General features: G+C 40.1%; 1 long non-coding RNA gene across 1 annotated transcript; it reads right to left on the bottom strand.

Annotated features, from left to right (window-relative positions):
- Positions 1 to 7,998: 7,998 nt before the first annotated feature.
- On the bottom strand, positions 7,999 to 14,430 carry LOC136790457 (uncharacterized). Its single transcript, XR_010830396.1, has 3 exons — positions 13,896 to 14,430; positions 10,686 to 10,800; positions 7,999 to 8,532 (listed from the first exon to the last, which is right to left on the bottom strand). It is a non-coding gene; the product is annotated as an uncharacterized lncRNA (long non-coding RNA).
- Positions 14,431 to 16,534: the final 2,104 nt, after the last annotated feature.

The raw sequence follows: 16,534 nt of genomic DNA on the forward strand, positions 1-16,534 counted from the left end.
GGCATTTCATGAACCAGTCATAATAGCCAAATTCTTATTAGAAACAGAAACAAAAGAATTGGGAAAGGGTCTGTTCGCACTGTAAGGTTGCTTTTCTGAGTCCCAAATATACTTACAGTTTACTTGTGTCCTACCATTTTGGTCATCCTCACTTCTTTCCCGTGAAAAGCACGCACAACCCCTTGATGCCTGTTCCTGCTTTCTAACGGAACATGAGCTGTTCCCCTGTGTCACCTCCATGGAGAACACAGACTCACGTGTAGCCTCACCAGCAGCACATGCACAAGGCAGCCGTCTTCTCTCAAATGAACCTAGAAGAAGGAAGACGAGTCAACCTGGTGATTTTGCCTCTGAGGCGTGCGCCTGCTATGATGGCTGCTGTGGTGAATAGCTGTACTCAGATGATACATTTGGGAGTGGTTATAAAACACCTGTCATTAAAAGTTTGCATTTATTGAGTCAGACATGATGCTGATGAATTTGGTACCCATGGGGATCAACTGGCAAAACATGTACAACCCTGCAAGCTTCCTTTTGATCCTTGCTACCAAAAATCACAAAAAAACACTTTGAATATCATAAATCCCTGATATAGCCTACTGGGTGAAAAGTTCATTAAAAGTCATATTCAATTAACAAATGACTGTCATCACCAGATGTGTATGTCCTGAGGTACAGTTTAATATATGTCAGCCACAGCCAAAATGACAAGATAAATGGTGATTAATGCTTAGCTGACTGTTTTACAAAGCATCACTCTAAGCAAAGGAATAACTATGAAATAAAGAGCCTAACCCTCAGAACTTAAGCTAACTGGGGTGAAAATATGAAATAAGGGAAAAAAGATGAGGTCCATTAAAATACAGAGAATTGGAATATGTTTACAGTCATTCTCCAGGCTACATTTCCATGTTTCACACAGCTGGGGAGAAAGCATCTCCTTTTCAGATCATTAAATAGACAAACTTTCTGTTCAGATAATCCACAGCAACAGAGCTTCAAATCCATCCCCAAAAGACAATGAAAGCAAGCTAGAGACTCAAAAATGACTTGCTGGGCTTCTGAAGAGAAGCCGCACTGCAATGTACAGCTCAGAAAAGCCTAACTGCTGCTGTTCATGAGCCTTTCTAGAGTTTTGTGGGATGTCTTCCAAGTCTAATACGGTATTGCCATGATGCATAATTTCATCAGCTCTGCTCAGAGAACCCAGGGCCTTTGTTGATACAGAACGTTTAGCAAGTTATCTCAACTGAAAGATTTACACAGTTCCTGATTTCTGGGTTATCAGATTTTGGTCCAAACACTCTTTCAAGACACCAACTCCATTTAAATTTATCTATTTATTTTTCCTCACTCTATTGGAAATGTACAAGGAAGCTGGAAGACATTTACTTGTATGGCTGTCTGCAAGGTGTTTCTTTGCGACTGGTCTGTTCACTTCCAGAGCTGCTAACACTGGGTGCTACAATAATGTCACACAGTGCATGAATTCTTGGGCTGAGCATGTTCACTTTTTCTAAGCTAGCTGTCCTCTGCACACCATAGCAGTTAGACAATACGATTGTATGGGATGAGGATATCAAGAACATATATTTCCAGTCACAGTTAGACATGTTGGGAAATTGTCCTACCAGGAACAATCTTCTCAGATGTCGAGGACAGGCTGTAATTACTGAGGAAAGCTGCTGAAAAGAAAAAGAAATGAGAGAAAAAAAAAAAGTTGAAACACAAAGAATACTCTCCAGTTTTCTCACTTCATAAGGGACAGGTTCACAACATCCCTCTAGTCCCCTTTCAGGTTTCCCTCTTCCAAAGGTGTTTAACCTGTCTCTCAAACCTGGCCATGCAACATGACTGTCACAAAGCACATGTTGCTCAGCTTGCAGAAATGCAAGTAGCAGTGAGACATGCCTTCTGCCTACACTTATGTGAACACAAGGTGCAACATATGCAGTCTGACAGCAAGTACAGTCAGCCAAAGCTCCTGACATCAGGTTAGCTTCATCAGCAGTAAGGACCACTTGTGTAACAGTGTGTGGTGAGTTGGTTGCCATTAATAAGGCTAAAAGAGTTACAGCGCCTGATTCTCTTCTGTACGCCTAAGATAACACATTCATTCATTCCCCGATAAATAAAATGACGCATATGGGCTGCAGTGATGTCTTTGTCAGGTTTTACTTCTCATGTGATGTATAAAGTATATGATACTTCTGTAACCATTTCACAACATTGTTCTCTGCTCTTTTATTTTTTTATATTTTTAAGCAAAGCAAGTAATATGTGCAAAGCAAGTAATATGTTATCTTTCAACTGCAAATTACCAGGGCTATGGAACACAGCTTTTTTTCAAAGTGCCAATCCCATCTAAATAACCAGCCACATTAAGGCATCCAGCTTACCTTTGCTAGGTTCATCCTCTGATTTTTGTTTACTAAGGAGCACTCTTCAGCAAGCATTGTATGAAGGAGCTGGAGATTACAAAAGTGTATAAAACAGCTTCTAAGTGGCTTCAACAGCTGGAAGAGCAAAAAAACCCTAAGACACATTAATGAAGCAGAAGTCAGCAGAGACAAAAGATAAGAGAAACAGCATCATTGTGCAGAATTATCTGCATGTCATCACAAGGTGATCAGAGAACTAAAATTAGGACAGGCACGCAAGCACATGACTATTAATTAATTTGGCATTAGTTGTTTTAATTTGGAATCTGAGTAATCTGGACTAAAATGTTTGAAATAAAGATGACACAATGCAACTAATTTGGACTCAAAATTTCAGAGAATAGAATGGACTCGAGTTGGAGTTCCCATCTCAGATGTAGAGATCATTAAGTCAGGGGTGATGTAAGCAGTACATCTGCACTGTGTCTTTCTGGGGTGTACCCATTTCATGGCTGGCTCAGAGAATTCTCCAGGGAGAAGGCACATGAATACTGAAAAGCAGCAAAAAACTGTTCTGAAGAGGGGTGAAAGGATATTTTGTCTTAAAAAAAGGCAGAGAGAAGACATTTTATGAAAGACCTTCTCAAAATGAATCAGTTGTTTGGAGTGTGTCAGGTTAGCTTTACAAAACAGGCTGTTTCTATGTACTCACCATTCAGAAACCTACAGTGAATCAGTGAACTAATTTCTTTCAAAAAGTTTCTCAATAGTGACTTGCCAACATTACTGGAGAATTAATCTTTATAATTCAGCTGTCAAGCAGTGTGACTGATCACCTATAGTCTTATTCTTGCCGCTTCATTACATGGTTTCAGCTTTAGGCAGACTTTTTCCTCTGAAAAATAAATAAATAAATAAATAAATCCTTACCTAGTCATAAAATTAATCTCAAATTTAAGCAGCCTCGAAGATCAAAGTTCTTCACTTTGTGTTTATTAGTTTCAGTCAGATAATTATAGTTATCTGAAAATACTAGGAAAGCAAATGTTTTGTTCTCTAGAAAACTTGGGAAGAAGGATCATAATTAGGGCACAGATGATGGATTAGAAGATACAGGGTGACCTTCTTATGTAACCTTGTGCAAGACTCTCTGGGCTTCTGTAGAAAGGGAATATTAATAATTCAGAAAATCATTAAGAGGATAATCACTGTGGATTGGAGGTCCAAAACATTATACCAGGTAATGAGACCATAGAAGAAGAGAATAAGAATGGACATAACAGATTTTTTCGCTTCTGAGGCAAGCAATTTGAACAAGAATTTAGCTGTCGGAAAGATTGTCAGTGAAAGATCAGGAAAAGACATGAGCTTTTACGAAGCGAAATTGAAATATTTTTCCCCTGATGGTAATTAAAATGTGGAAGGTCCAACCAAAGCTACCAAAACAATTCCAATAAAAATCATATTCAAATAAAAGTTGGATGTAGTCACATGGTACCAATTAGAAACCATATCGTCATACAGAGCCAATGGATAGGTCTATCTCCAATTTACTCATACTTCATGTGGCATCAGGATGCCACAGCAGCATCTTTGTTTGCAGTCATTCCATTATCACGAGACCAGTTACAACGATTCACACACAAGTCTGATGACTACAGAAATGGTGCATGGGGTCTTTCCATAAATCAAACTTAATATGAAGTTCCTGCCATGACAGTCTAGCAGCAGTATAGAGCTTGCATACATTTCAAATCATCACTATGTAAAAGACACGCAGACTGAGGTTTTTTTCCACTTTCATAATCCCTGAAATATGTTTCCCCTGATCGTCCAGTAGAAAATGGGACAGTTCGTGATTTGCAAATGGATGGTCTTCTAAATCAATAAAAATATTTGAAATAAAAATATATTTATATAAAAATATATTTATATAAAAATATATATATAGTCGGTCAGTGTGTACCAACTGAACATAACACCAGTGTGACTGCTTGGGTGGGCAAGTCTGGGTTCATCCTGCTGCTCTCCACTTTCATTCTCCATCATTGGGATTATGATATATATACAGCAAGGAGCTCGTCTACCTCCAGAAACACATCTCAGTGCTATCCTGAAGCTTTAAGTCCTATTGACGAGATATCAAAGTTTAAAGCCCTCTCTCCTCAGACTCTTGAGTGAGAAAAATAGCAGTGGGTTAACTATCATCCTCTCACTGACTACGCAGGGAAGCTCAGGGAACCAGAAGTTAATGAGGCACATCATTTAAGAAAGCATTAAGAAAGATTTTGAGTGGCCTTCACTTTGCCACATTGCAAGAGATAGATGAGGGTATTTCTTGGCCTATGATTTAGCCCAGATAATGGGCACTGGACAGTGACCTTTAACAGACCCCTAGCACCATTCAGTCCAGTACCACATCAATTTCTCTCAGTTACCATTCACATTGCCCTGAAATTGCTCTGAAACCACCCTGCTCTTTCACTTGCTCTTTCAACTTCCAGCACTTGACATGCTGCTGTCAGAGATGTTACAACCTGGGAAAAAAAAAAAAAAGACAAATTACATTTTATTATTTTTCTTGGAGCACCAAACCTGAAACCTGTCTCTGTTGTTGTATAGCCTGGAGCTGTCTTTTCTTATCTGTGTACCAGGTGGGTAGGCAAGAATGACATCTCTGTCTCCAAGCTCTGATTCATTACTAAGTGCTGGCAGGAAATCTCATTGCCTTTTTTATGAGACATCTCATGTCCACCTAAAACAGCTTTCCTACATGGACATAGGCAAATGCTATTTGCAACTTGGTCACTTTTTGCCAAATCTCTGTGCTCCAAAACAAAGCAGGTTGGGGGGCATTCTAGAAGTGGTGGGAGACTGCTGAGAAGCTGAGTGCCAACCCCCCCAGCAGATGGCTAACACAGTTCTGACTGTCCTAGCTTTAAGCCCTTGAGTTGAAATAGGGGTTAACCTCGTTCAGCATTGAAAGGTTTCTATCAGGGTAGGTGTGAAACACTGGCTGCTCAGGACAAACTGTGCTAAGAGTAAGATGAGAGTGCTCGGAGGAGCTGGCAAAGGCCATCCTGACCATGCTGCTGACTAAGAATGGTTCTGGACAGCCAGAGGAGCTCACTTGCCCCAGGCCAGGGCTCTGATGGATGAGAGATGGAGGGAGGTCAGGAAGCATTTCCTTTAGATGGATAATTTTCCTGTACAGTTGCCACACATTGCCAATGGCACATATTGTCATTGAAGACAGATGTTTTGTAGGATAAATTTGAGTTGCCACGACATACAAGGTACAAGATAAAATATAAGAGAAATACTTTTTAGTCAGAAAGGATATCCATATAAAATAACTGCATTTACACAAAATATAGGAGCATATCAAGCAAGTTTGTTATAATAACATTCTGGAAAAGCCTGAAAAAAATAAGAAAGCAAATCTAGACCAGACAATACCTACTGGAGATGAAACAGCAAAAATACGGTTGCACTAGTACTAAACAAGGACAAAAAAACTTGTGTCAGAAGACTAATAAAAATTACCACGATTCTTCTTCTTGCCTTAGGTTACAATAAACCAATCTGCAACAGGAAGAGATTAGGGAGCTACTAGTAATGAATAAGCGGGATTGCCACATTATTCTTAGTACCAGACTAGGTAGACACCCTCTAAACTCTTGCATAGTTAAACAAATATCCCTCTTCTTCAGATGTCAGAGTTTTTAAGTACAGGAATTGGATCCTCTAGGGGACATGTTGAATTCACAGCAAACTACATAAACTTTTCCTGACTCCATTATCATTGTATGGTATTTCACCAGTGTCCCTCTTTTAACATAAACACTTCAAGAAGAAAAAGAATCATATCAGAAATAAATATAGGCAAAATGACAGTCTAAGGACAAAACTTAAAACAGTTTCTAAAAAAAAGGGTGGGAGGAAAGAGAGGTGTTAGCACTTCCAAAGAACAGAATCTTTGTTGCTAAAATAATAAACTGTATCTCTGAGGCCATGTAGATTAGCCAGAATATTATCCAGTAGACCTCAGCAACTCAGGAGTCAACAAATACAGCTTATTTGTATTGAAGCAAATACCTGAAACACATTTGCATTTAATACCTTCTTGAACTTTTATCTTTCTTGATAATGTCTTCTGGGTCAATGCCTGAACATTGCATGTGGCTATAGGTCACAATTTAGTACCTGAAGCACCATCATGTGCCCTTGTGAGCCTGCCAGTTGGAGCAATGCAAGAGGGGCATGCCATGGAGATCCATACTTTGCAGCAGCAGTCATGTTATCTGCCAGCTCCACCCACTGATCAGCTGGGCTTTGGCTGTCTCCAAACCAAAAAGGTTCTGCTCTGGTCCCTCAACAGTGCTTAAACATTTTGAAATAAGTTGTGAGGCTGTTGAAAGAGAGTCTCTGTTAAAGGAAAATTAGGAAATATAAACAACTAAGGAAAAATACTAAGATTCCTTTATTTTTCATGATAACAGATTTCCCCATGCAGTATAGTGAACCAGATGTATGAAACAAAACCTTGATATGCTTGGTTAATTTCATATGCATAAAGAGGAAATAAATGATGAAAATATTCCAAAGCAGTCTTAGAAATAGTAATGCTTCTGAATGTTGCCTCTAGCCCGTGGCTTTTCCACCATTATTACAAAGCAACTATTCTAATACCATTACTCCAGTGTGGAATACCATGAATGATGAGGCTCAGATTTAGCAGTGAAAAAGCACTGTTTTTCAAACCAGCCTGTTAAGCCAAAGAAGAAAAATCACAGAAGGATGTAAATGTTGTTCAGTGTGAGGGTTTTTTTTTTTTTTTCTCATTACATTAAATCAGTTTAACTTTTGATTCTATGAGATTGTCCATGGAAAGGACAGGACAGGACAGGACAGGACAGGACAGGACAGGACAGGACAGGACAGGACAGGACAGGACAGGACAGGACAGGAAAGGACAGGAAAGGAAAGGAAAGGAAAGGAAAGGAAAGGAAAGGAAAGGAAAGGAAAGGAAAGGAAAGGAAAGGAAAGGAAAGGAAAGGAAAGGAAAGGAAAGGAAAGGAAAGGAAAGGAAAGGAAAAAGGAAAGGAAAGGAAAGGAAAGGGAAAGGAAAGGAAAGGAAAGGAAAGGAAAGGAAAGGAAAGGAAAGGAAAGGAAAGGGAAAGGAAAGGAAAGGAAAGGAAAGGAAAGGAAAAAGGAAAGGAAAAAGGAAAGGAAAGGAAAGGAAAGGAAAGGAAAGGAAAGGAAAGGAAAGGAAAGGAAAGGAAAAAAGAAAGACACTGACTCTATCCTTTCTCTCAAGTTTTTTTGAAAACAGGGACTTAAAACTAGGCATGATTTCTGCGTGGAGCCAAGTGGTCTTCTAGCTGGAGGTCCAGAAAATCAGGAAGTTCAGATGAGTTGATGGGATTGCAGAGGATTTATGTACATATAAATTTAGGCTTCTATCTCTGGAAATGATTTTTTTCTCTATCTGTAAAAACGAATTCCATATGTAGTCAAAGGATTCTGAAAATAAACACCAATTTGCTTTCTTGAATGCATTGATCACTGTACATGGTGCCTTTTACTGTTGGGTTATATTTGCACATAGGCGATTTGTACAACACCAAAAAATAGCAGCGAACTATTATGGCTTGCCAGGAGATCATTCTGAGAGCTCAACAGACTGAGAGAGCAGTTCTTCTGTTTAGAACACAGACATAAATCTTTCCTACTAACAGTTTTGTTTAGGGGATAGGACTACTTGCATTTACATCTGAGCCTATCACTGTATATTCTCACACTGGGAAATATGCATGGTAGGGGAGAATGCTTACCTGTACAAAAGTTGACCTGAAGAATTCTGCTGTCTCTTATACTCTCACACTCTCTTATACAAGTTGTTACCGACGCAGAGCCCATGTTGTCATCCAACTTTTCCTCGTGTTCAGTACTGTAGGACTTTACCCAAGCCTACACCTGCCAAGCACACAAGTTCTTCTGGCCAGCCTCTGTCCCCACCAGCCTCCCAGAGCTCTGCAGGGGAGGCCTCTCGCCATAACTCATCAGACTGCAGAAATGATGTTCCTTCCTCAAAAATCTTCTAAAACGTGTAAAAATTATGTGTTTCTGCATTGCCCCCTACATTGTCCTGGGACAATTAAAAAAAAAAAAAAAAAAAGGACAATAAGGGATAATTTTGGACAGAAAAAGACAATTTTGTAAGTTTGATTTCCTTCATAAAAGAAGCCATTGATGTGGAAATTGTTATTCTACTTTTACATAAAATTGTTATGTTACATGAGGAAGAGATCTTTTGTCGTTAAAAGGAGAAAAATGTAGATACTTTTTATCCCTAAGTGTATAATTCTATACTTAGCTAAGAATATCGCAAAGGCTGCCCTAGGTCAGAGTGAAAGTCTCCTTGCCCAGCATTACGTCCCTGACAGAGGAATAGCAAATGCTTCAGGAAAGAGTGTAAGTGAAGGACGAGCAGGTGGTGATAGCTTTGCCATCCTAGTTGCAGCAATTACCATTTTAAGGATTTCCTGAATACAGGCTGCAACTGGACAATTATGTTTAATAGCCCTTGATGGATCTTGCTAGCAGCTATTAATCGAAAAGGGAGCCTCTTTTGTCATTTCATGACTGATTAGTTTCTTTGAAAGCTCTTCCTGAGGACCTTGTGTAAGGCTTTTTAAAAATCCAGGTACACTGTACAAGCCAAATCATCCTTATTCATAAGCTCACTAACTAAAGAGTACTATTAGGTTTGTGAAGCATGTGTTCCCCATAGGCTGAGCTGTGCAGGTGTCCCCGCAGCCTCTGGAAAAATTGGTATCAGATTTGTTGTCCTCTGTCTTCTGGGAGAACTGCCAGAACCACTTAAATAATACTTAGGGGTTCAGCAAATCTGTAGTTTAATTTGTTTAGAATAGCCGGTGAACAACATCTGATCCCACCAATGTTATTAATTTATTCGAAATTATCCATAGTGCCTGAGATATTAGTCCTAATAGCAAAATGATCCTCAGCTGTTGCTTTCTTGTTACTGCAACAGGTAAGTGTTTCTATGGAGAAAATATTAAAACCCTACAGTTTCATCTCCTCATGATTATATTTTCGGATTAGAGTATTGCCACTCATGAATGGCAAACTTTATGTTTAGCAGGAGCACATAATTGAGGGAAATAATCTCCTCATTGCCTTTGAAAATGAAGAGAAGGTCATTGATAATACAACTAGTAACAACTGGTGTATATCAGCCTAGCTCCAGTAACATCCTTACAGATAAAGAAAAACCATTGAAAATAAAATAATAATAATAATAAAATTTGAAAAAGTATCAGCTTTCTGTAATAGTTTGGCTTTTTGTGTATAAGTATGTATTTTAAGGGTTTCTGAAAAAAAACTTACTGCAATAATCAACTGCTCCAGATACCGCTGTCCAGAAAACAGATTAAGCAGATATTGGCTAGACCACTATCTTCCTCTAGCCTAGGCCTTAACTATGAGGTATAAAAGTCTGAGGTCATTTAGAATTAAATTGTCTCATTTAAGTCTTGCCTATTAATCCTGAGCTAAAAATATCTAAATTTCTTGACTTATTTTTAGAGGAGACAGTAGTTACATGTATTTTTCAAAAGAGATGCAATTAACAAAAATGTTACAGCTTGAATAATTATATGTGCTGCCTACTATATATAGAAAAATAATCACCTTTTCAATTAAGATTGGGACACATATCTCCATTAAATTCAATGAAGACAGGTGACCCTGTGCCAGTTAAGGTTTTGGCCCAGATGTAGATTTCACTCACAATTTAAGAGGTATTTTCAAAAAATCAGGAAAAGAATTTGCCTCCAAATTAGCCATTACTAACAGAAGTAAGTAAAAACCAAATGGATGTGTGCATATAATGTGGAAATGAAAAGTGAGATGCCAAGAAATTCATCTGAAGTGCTGGTATGGCAGATCATTTCAAGTAATATCGTAATGCAAACAAGTAAATATGTGTACATGTATTTGTGTATGTGTATATGTACATCAATGTGCAACATGTAGATATGTAAATGCACATATACATATATATACACACATCTACATGAAAAATGAATAACAACAAAAACTCTGTGTGTCCACACCTATTAGGATAATATACACAGACACACATAGATGGTGATAGCACAGCTTTAAGATCTGAACTAGTTTTTGTTAAATCTGCTCAGAGTAAAAGCTGAGGAAACCTTCTAAAGAAAAAAAAATAGTTTCTCAGTGAAATCTCAATGAAAAGAAGCATGTTACCTTCCACTCCCAAGTTACTCCTGAGTTACTCAAGGATCCTGGAGACATCTACTGTTCGCCCAGTGGGCTGTAAAGTGTTTTAAGAGAACCATCAATGCTGGGACTTCACACACAGCTGTAAAACAAAAGATGTACCAGTTCCTCAGCACTGTCACTACAGCTGCTGGTTGCTCACCTTCACCAAAATCATAGACTCTCAGTGTTACGTGAACAGCACCGAGGAGCTGGTTTGGTTTCTAACTGAAAGGTCATATTTACTTTGCTGAGCCTGGGGGAAGGAGAAGGACTTGGGCAGGGTATCACTCACTGGCTAATCACTTCTTTACTGGGAGATGGGAGCACAGACAGCATTGGTGCCACAGAAGCTCTCACAGGGATATAACGAGGCAGAACAGTCTGATGCTCCACCAAAGGAGAAGCAATTCATATTGTTGCTAAACTGTGAGAGACATTTCAAGTAAAGCTTCCCGCTGATGGCATCTATTTGCCAAAAACAGCATCTCTTGTGATACATGAAAGATGTGTGTGGGAGCTTTCAGAGCATTTGCTCTCTCTGTTCCTGTTACGATGTTGATTAGTGTTTGTTCATAGGCAGGGAACAGGGAGAACAGGGAACCGGAGAAACCGCAGCCTGCCAGTGGGGATTCAGGCAAGCCTAGATCCACTTTGTGCTGAAAGCTGCCTCCAGTGGATTCAGTGAGACCATGTCTCCAGTCGCTTGGGCTTGAGAGCAGAGCCAGCCAAGAGCGATGCCACTTTTGTGTCCTTATGTCCTCTCAGACACTTGTTGGAGTTCTCTAGTAGACATGGTATTTTGACATGGATTTTAGACGTGGATTTTGGACAACACAAATGGATCCAGGTCTTCTAAAATCTCACTGACTGACAAAAAATAATAGAAAAAAATAATTCCTTGATGAATTCCACAGATTTCTTTAAATTTATGCCCGAGATGAATAGTAAAAACACAAAGGTTCCCATCGTCGGACCACTAAGAAAGATGGGAATAGACTGAAAGTTGTCAATATTGGGTTTTAAGGGCATGCATCACACACTGATGAAAGGCACAATGCTAGCAGCAGTGCACAAGATGCCCATTATTTAAAAACACTGGATCATACTATGCTACTCAAATTGAAGGTGTTTTATTACAAATGTTTCTGTCTTTTCCTGTTAAGAAGATAAAGCATTATGTCGAGATGTGGAACTGTCTTGTTATTTTACCTTTGGAGAGAATTTTTTCCGAGCAGACAATAGCAGTGACAGAGGTAGAAATTAGCTTTCCTCCCTCACTTACAATGTCTGTGATGAGGCTTAGCAGGAACATTAATAACAGCCCTGACCCAACCTTCATTTTACCTTCTGATGCCAAGAATGGACCGACAGCAGTTTGCACAATCTGATGATTTTTTGTTCTTTGCTTCATGACAGTCAAAAAAGTCTTTTTTCTCTCTCTCTTTTTTTTTTTTACAGTACTGTAAAAACCATTTCAAATTATTCATTGCTTTCTAAAGATTGATTAAATCAATACATATTTATTTAAAAATATGTTGCTTATCGATTTCTGCTCAGTACTATATTTTTGAAGATGACAACATAATTTTATGAAAATATATAGTAGTGCTCCACCATTTGAATCCACTACCATCATTTAATTTTACCAAACTAAAAGGGGTTTGTTAGAACAATAACAACAAAAAAATCATAAGAAGGAAACCAAGATAAATATTTATTCTGTAGTCCTATCTGTTTCTTAGAATTAGAATTAGATTTACATCTATTCCAGTCCTTAAAAATCATGGCCTCTGAACTCCATTTCACTTCAGATCTCTCTCATATCAGTCTCTGTACAGTCCACCAGAAACAAGAGTTTTATGCTTTTGGATTATGTAAATTCTTTTGTGCTCGAAGTCTCTCTGAAAACAGCGATATAAGCCTGGATATCATAATCTATTATCACAGAAATTATTGCTATATTAAATTTCATTTAAAGGATGGAGGAGAGAAAAAAAAAAAAAAGGATTTTTGTAGATTTCACTTAAATATAGCTTAAAAGGAATGGCACGTAGCGGTGTACACAGATTTATTGTAGGAATAGATGGCTGTAGACTATTTTTCTGTTAACTGTTGAGATGAAAACACCCCCCACCACCCCATTGCCGGTAGCCGTGCACAGCCGTGAGCCCTTTCCACTCTTGTGTTACGCTGCCCCCTAGGGGATGCTCGCCGCACGGGTGTTGCCGTGCCGTGGAACAAAAGCCTACCACATTTTCCTCCCTCAGTTCTGAAGTCGGAAGGCTTTTCCTTCTCAAAAGTGGTTTTTTTTTTTTTTTTTTTTTTTTTTTTTTTTTTTTCCTTCTGAAGGTCTTGTCTCTATATTCCCTTGGCAAAGAACAGGGGAGCAGAGGGGCAGATGCTGTCTGGATGCACTCACCATGTTCAGCATCATAAAGCTTCTGTCTGACCTGTCCTAGATTACACTTGTGCTATTACGCACTTGGAGTCGCTAGATCTCCAACACCTCTAACATAAAATTATGTATTTGGAAAAGCCTTCCCTAAAATACGCCTCTTTAGTGTATCTTCTGTATAGCTTGCCCTTCCTGTCGGCAGCCTGAGGACATGAACTCAGCAGACAAAATGGTAACCAGGGCTTTTCTCCACAGGTTAAAGTGTGTGTGGCCATGGCTGTGATCCCCCTCACAAAGAAACTCTGAACTCTTTACATAGCTGGTGCTCACTGAAGGGGTAGATGGGAGTTACTTATGCAGACCGTGGGATAGATTGGTGGTTTCTAGTTTGGAAAAGACAAACTCATTTTCCAATATGCATCTGACAGAAACCCAATTTCTAGCAACAAGGTCCCTAACAGAAATGAGAAAAGATTAAAAAAAAGGGACAAGCTATTTGGGCCCTGTTATTTTCTAAACATTTTCAGACAACTACTCAAATAATGGACAGCTATGGTTCTCATATCTATACAAGTTCAAGAAATTCACAGGGAAACAGGAGATCACATTTGAAAAGCAACCTGAGGCAGATTTCTGAGCGTGAAGGGGTTCTATCCCTCTTCAAACTGAATAAAACTCAAGCACTGCAATGAAATAAAGAAATGACTCAAAACTAGCAATGCTGCAAGAGGGTTTTCTAGTGGTAAGTGGACTGACAGCAACTAGTTAAAAGAAACTCCAGTACAAAGGAAAGTATTTACCATCATCGCTGAAGGTAAGCAAAGTCCTAAGTATTTCCATAGCAGAATATGAGCAGCCAAAACAGAGCTTCAAATTCCTGAAGACCAATTTTGAGAAACTGTATCTATACAACCAAGATTTCAGAGTATAATTAATAGTTGGCAGACAAGCTGTATTTCACTCGAAAGTGAAATAAAATTTCAGAAGATAAATTCCTGTAGCAGATCTTCTCTCACGTAATTTCTTGGAAAATATGCGATGGAGGAGGAGGACTTGGTTCAGCGAAGTGTACGTAATGCTTCAGTATCTTTCCACAGCAGATACTACAAATAAGACAGCAGAAATTATTAACTAATCAGAAAACAATGACGTGATTTAATATATTGGAATAAAAGAGATTAGGTTGTTCTGGGTAGAAACAGTCTGTCTTGGCTATCAGAGGTTTTTGTAATGAGAAAGAGTAGACTATGAAGATCACGAGAATACTGAAGCAGAAAATAAAACACATTAATTATTGATTCTGTGTTAGGCTTACATGGCAAGGACTTGGTAGCAGAGGGTCTGCAAGGGTGGCCTCTATGAACAGAGTTCAGAAGCTGCCCCATAGCAGATCAGAGCTGGCTCCAAAGGGACCCACTGCAGGCCAGAGCTGAGCCAATAAGTGATGTTGTTTGTACCTCAGTGAGAGCAGATTTAAGAAAGGGGAAAAAAAAAATTCTGTGCAGCAGCAGCTGGGAGAGTGAGGAGTGAGAACCAGCCCTGCAGACCCCCACTTCAGTGCAGCAGGAGGGCAGGAGGTGCTCCAGGCGCCACAGCAGCAGTTCCCCTGCGGCCTGTGGAGAGGCCCCTGGTGGAGCAGGCTGTCCCCCTGCAGCCCATGGGTCCCACACGGAGCAGATCTCCACGCTGCAGCCCGTGGAGGAGCCCCCGGTGGAGCAGGTGGATGTGGCCTGGAGGAGGCTGCGGCCCATGGAGAGCCCCCGCAGGAGCAGGCCCCGGGCCGGAGCTGCAGCCCGTGGAGAGGAGCCCACGCAGGAGCAGGGGGTCTGGGGGGAGCTGCCGCCCGTGGGGGACCCGTGCTGGAGCAGTTTGCTCCTGGGGGATGGACCCCGTGGTACGGAGCCGTGTGGGAGCAGTGCTTGAAGAGCTGCTGCCTGTGGGCAGCCCCCGCAGGCTCAGTTCGGGAAGGATGGCATCCCGTGGGAGGGACCCCGCGTGGAGCAGGGCAGGGAGGGACCGTGAAGGAGCGGTGGAGATGAAGCCTTAGGGACTGACTGCAGCGCCCATTCCCCATTCCCCTGTGCTGCTTGGGGGTAGGATGTAGAAGAGGGTGGATGGGGGAAGGTAATTTTAGCTTGCTTTTAGTTTCCCACTGTTCTAGTCTGCTAGTGATAGGCAATGAATTATATTCATCTCCCTACGCTGAGAATATTTGGTCCATAACAGTAACTGACAAGTGATCTCCTTGTCCTTATCTCAACCCTTGAGCCTTTTTTCATTGTATTTTCTCCCCCTGTTCCGTTAAGGAAGGAAAGTAAACGAGCAATTGCGGAGCTGAGCTGCCTGTTGTTGTGAAACCACTACAGACACACATTTGGAGACTCCAGAAAAAAAAAAACAAAAAAACCTTCCTGAAGGAAAGGGAAGTACTCCCATTTTGGAAGATTTGAAAGGAACACAGTTCATTAGATGAAGCTAGCCACAGTGTTGTCTGTGAGGTGATGTTGGGCCTGCAGAATCTTCTGTCTATTGCGGTAGTGCTATGTAGAAGATGAACAAAGCACACTTTACTGGCTCAAAATTGTGCACAAACAAAAGTGATCATTAAGAATTACAATTGTGGCTTTACTGGCCTAGCTGAACAGGCTTTAAGATTTCCCCCCAACCCTGCCCTTCTGCTGCCCCCCTGGGGCAGATGTATGGAGGGTACAGCACCTACCTCACCTATAGGCCCCAGGCTTGGGCTCAAGTAGGAGAAAAAGCAGTGCTTGCTGCCTTTGTCTCCCCATATCTTTTCTCTTCCTTGTTGCACACTACAATTTCACTTCCATTACGCTACTTAATGCAAGTAAAGATCCCATTATATTACAATATATTATCCCATTATATTGTTGGGAAGATGGTTCAGGCCTCACATTCACATCGGAGGTTATCTGCACCCAAATTCTTGTGTTTGTGCAGGACTAAGAGATATTTAATTGTAATAGGCTAAAGAGAGCCTGGCGGCCACTGGCAAGTAGACTTCAGTGAAGGAGCAGATGTATCCTAGCTAACAGTCCATTCTGTCTCCCACCATCTAGCATCTCAATTTAGCAAAATCTTTACTCTAGATAACTTTCAAAACCTCTTTTAACTGATTGGTTAGGACAGGAAGGTTGGATTTTATTTCAGTTCAGCATTCAGTGTCCACTAATTCTATGTGCTTACCTTTCAAATTAACAGGTATAACCACTATGTTAATTATTCCCATTCCTTTTTTTTTTTTTTTTTATTGCTGGACAATAGTCACAGTCTTAAACCATCAGATCACAAAAGTTCCTTCTCAGCTTTTTCTTTTCACGTTTTATTTTGAAAATACAGCTACCTTTAAAATCAATTATAGATGATAGATTCAGCAATATTCACAGATAACATCAGGCTCAGCATGAAAGACCAGGCT

Source organism: Anser cygnoides, chromosome 3 (genome assembly GCF_040182565.1).
Source record: "Anser cygnoides isolate HZ-2024a breed goose chromosome 3, Taihu_goose_T2T_genome, whole genome shotgun sequence".
In the NCBI taxonomy this organism is placed as follows: Eukaryota; Metazoa; Chordata; class Aves; order Anseriformes; family Anatidae; genus Anser; species Anser cygnoides.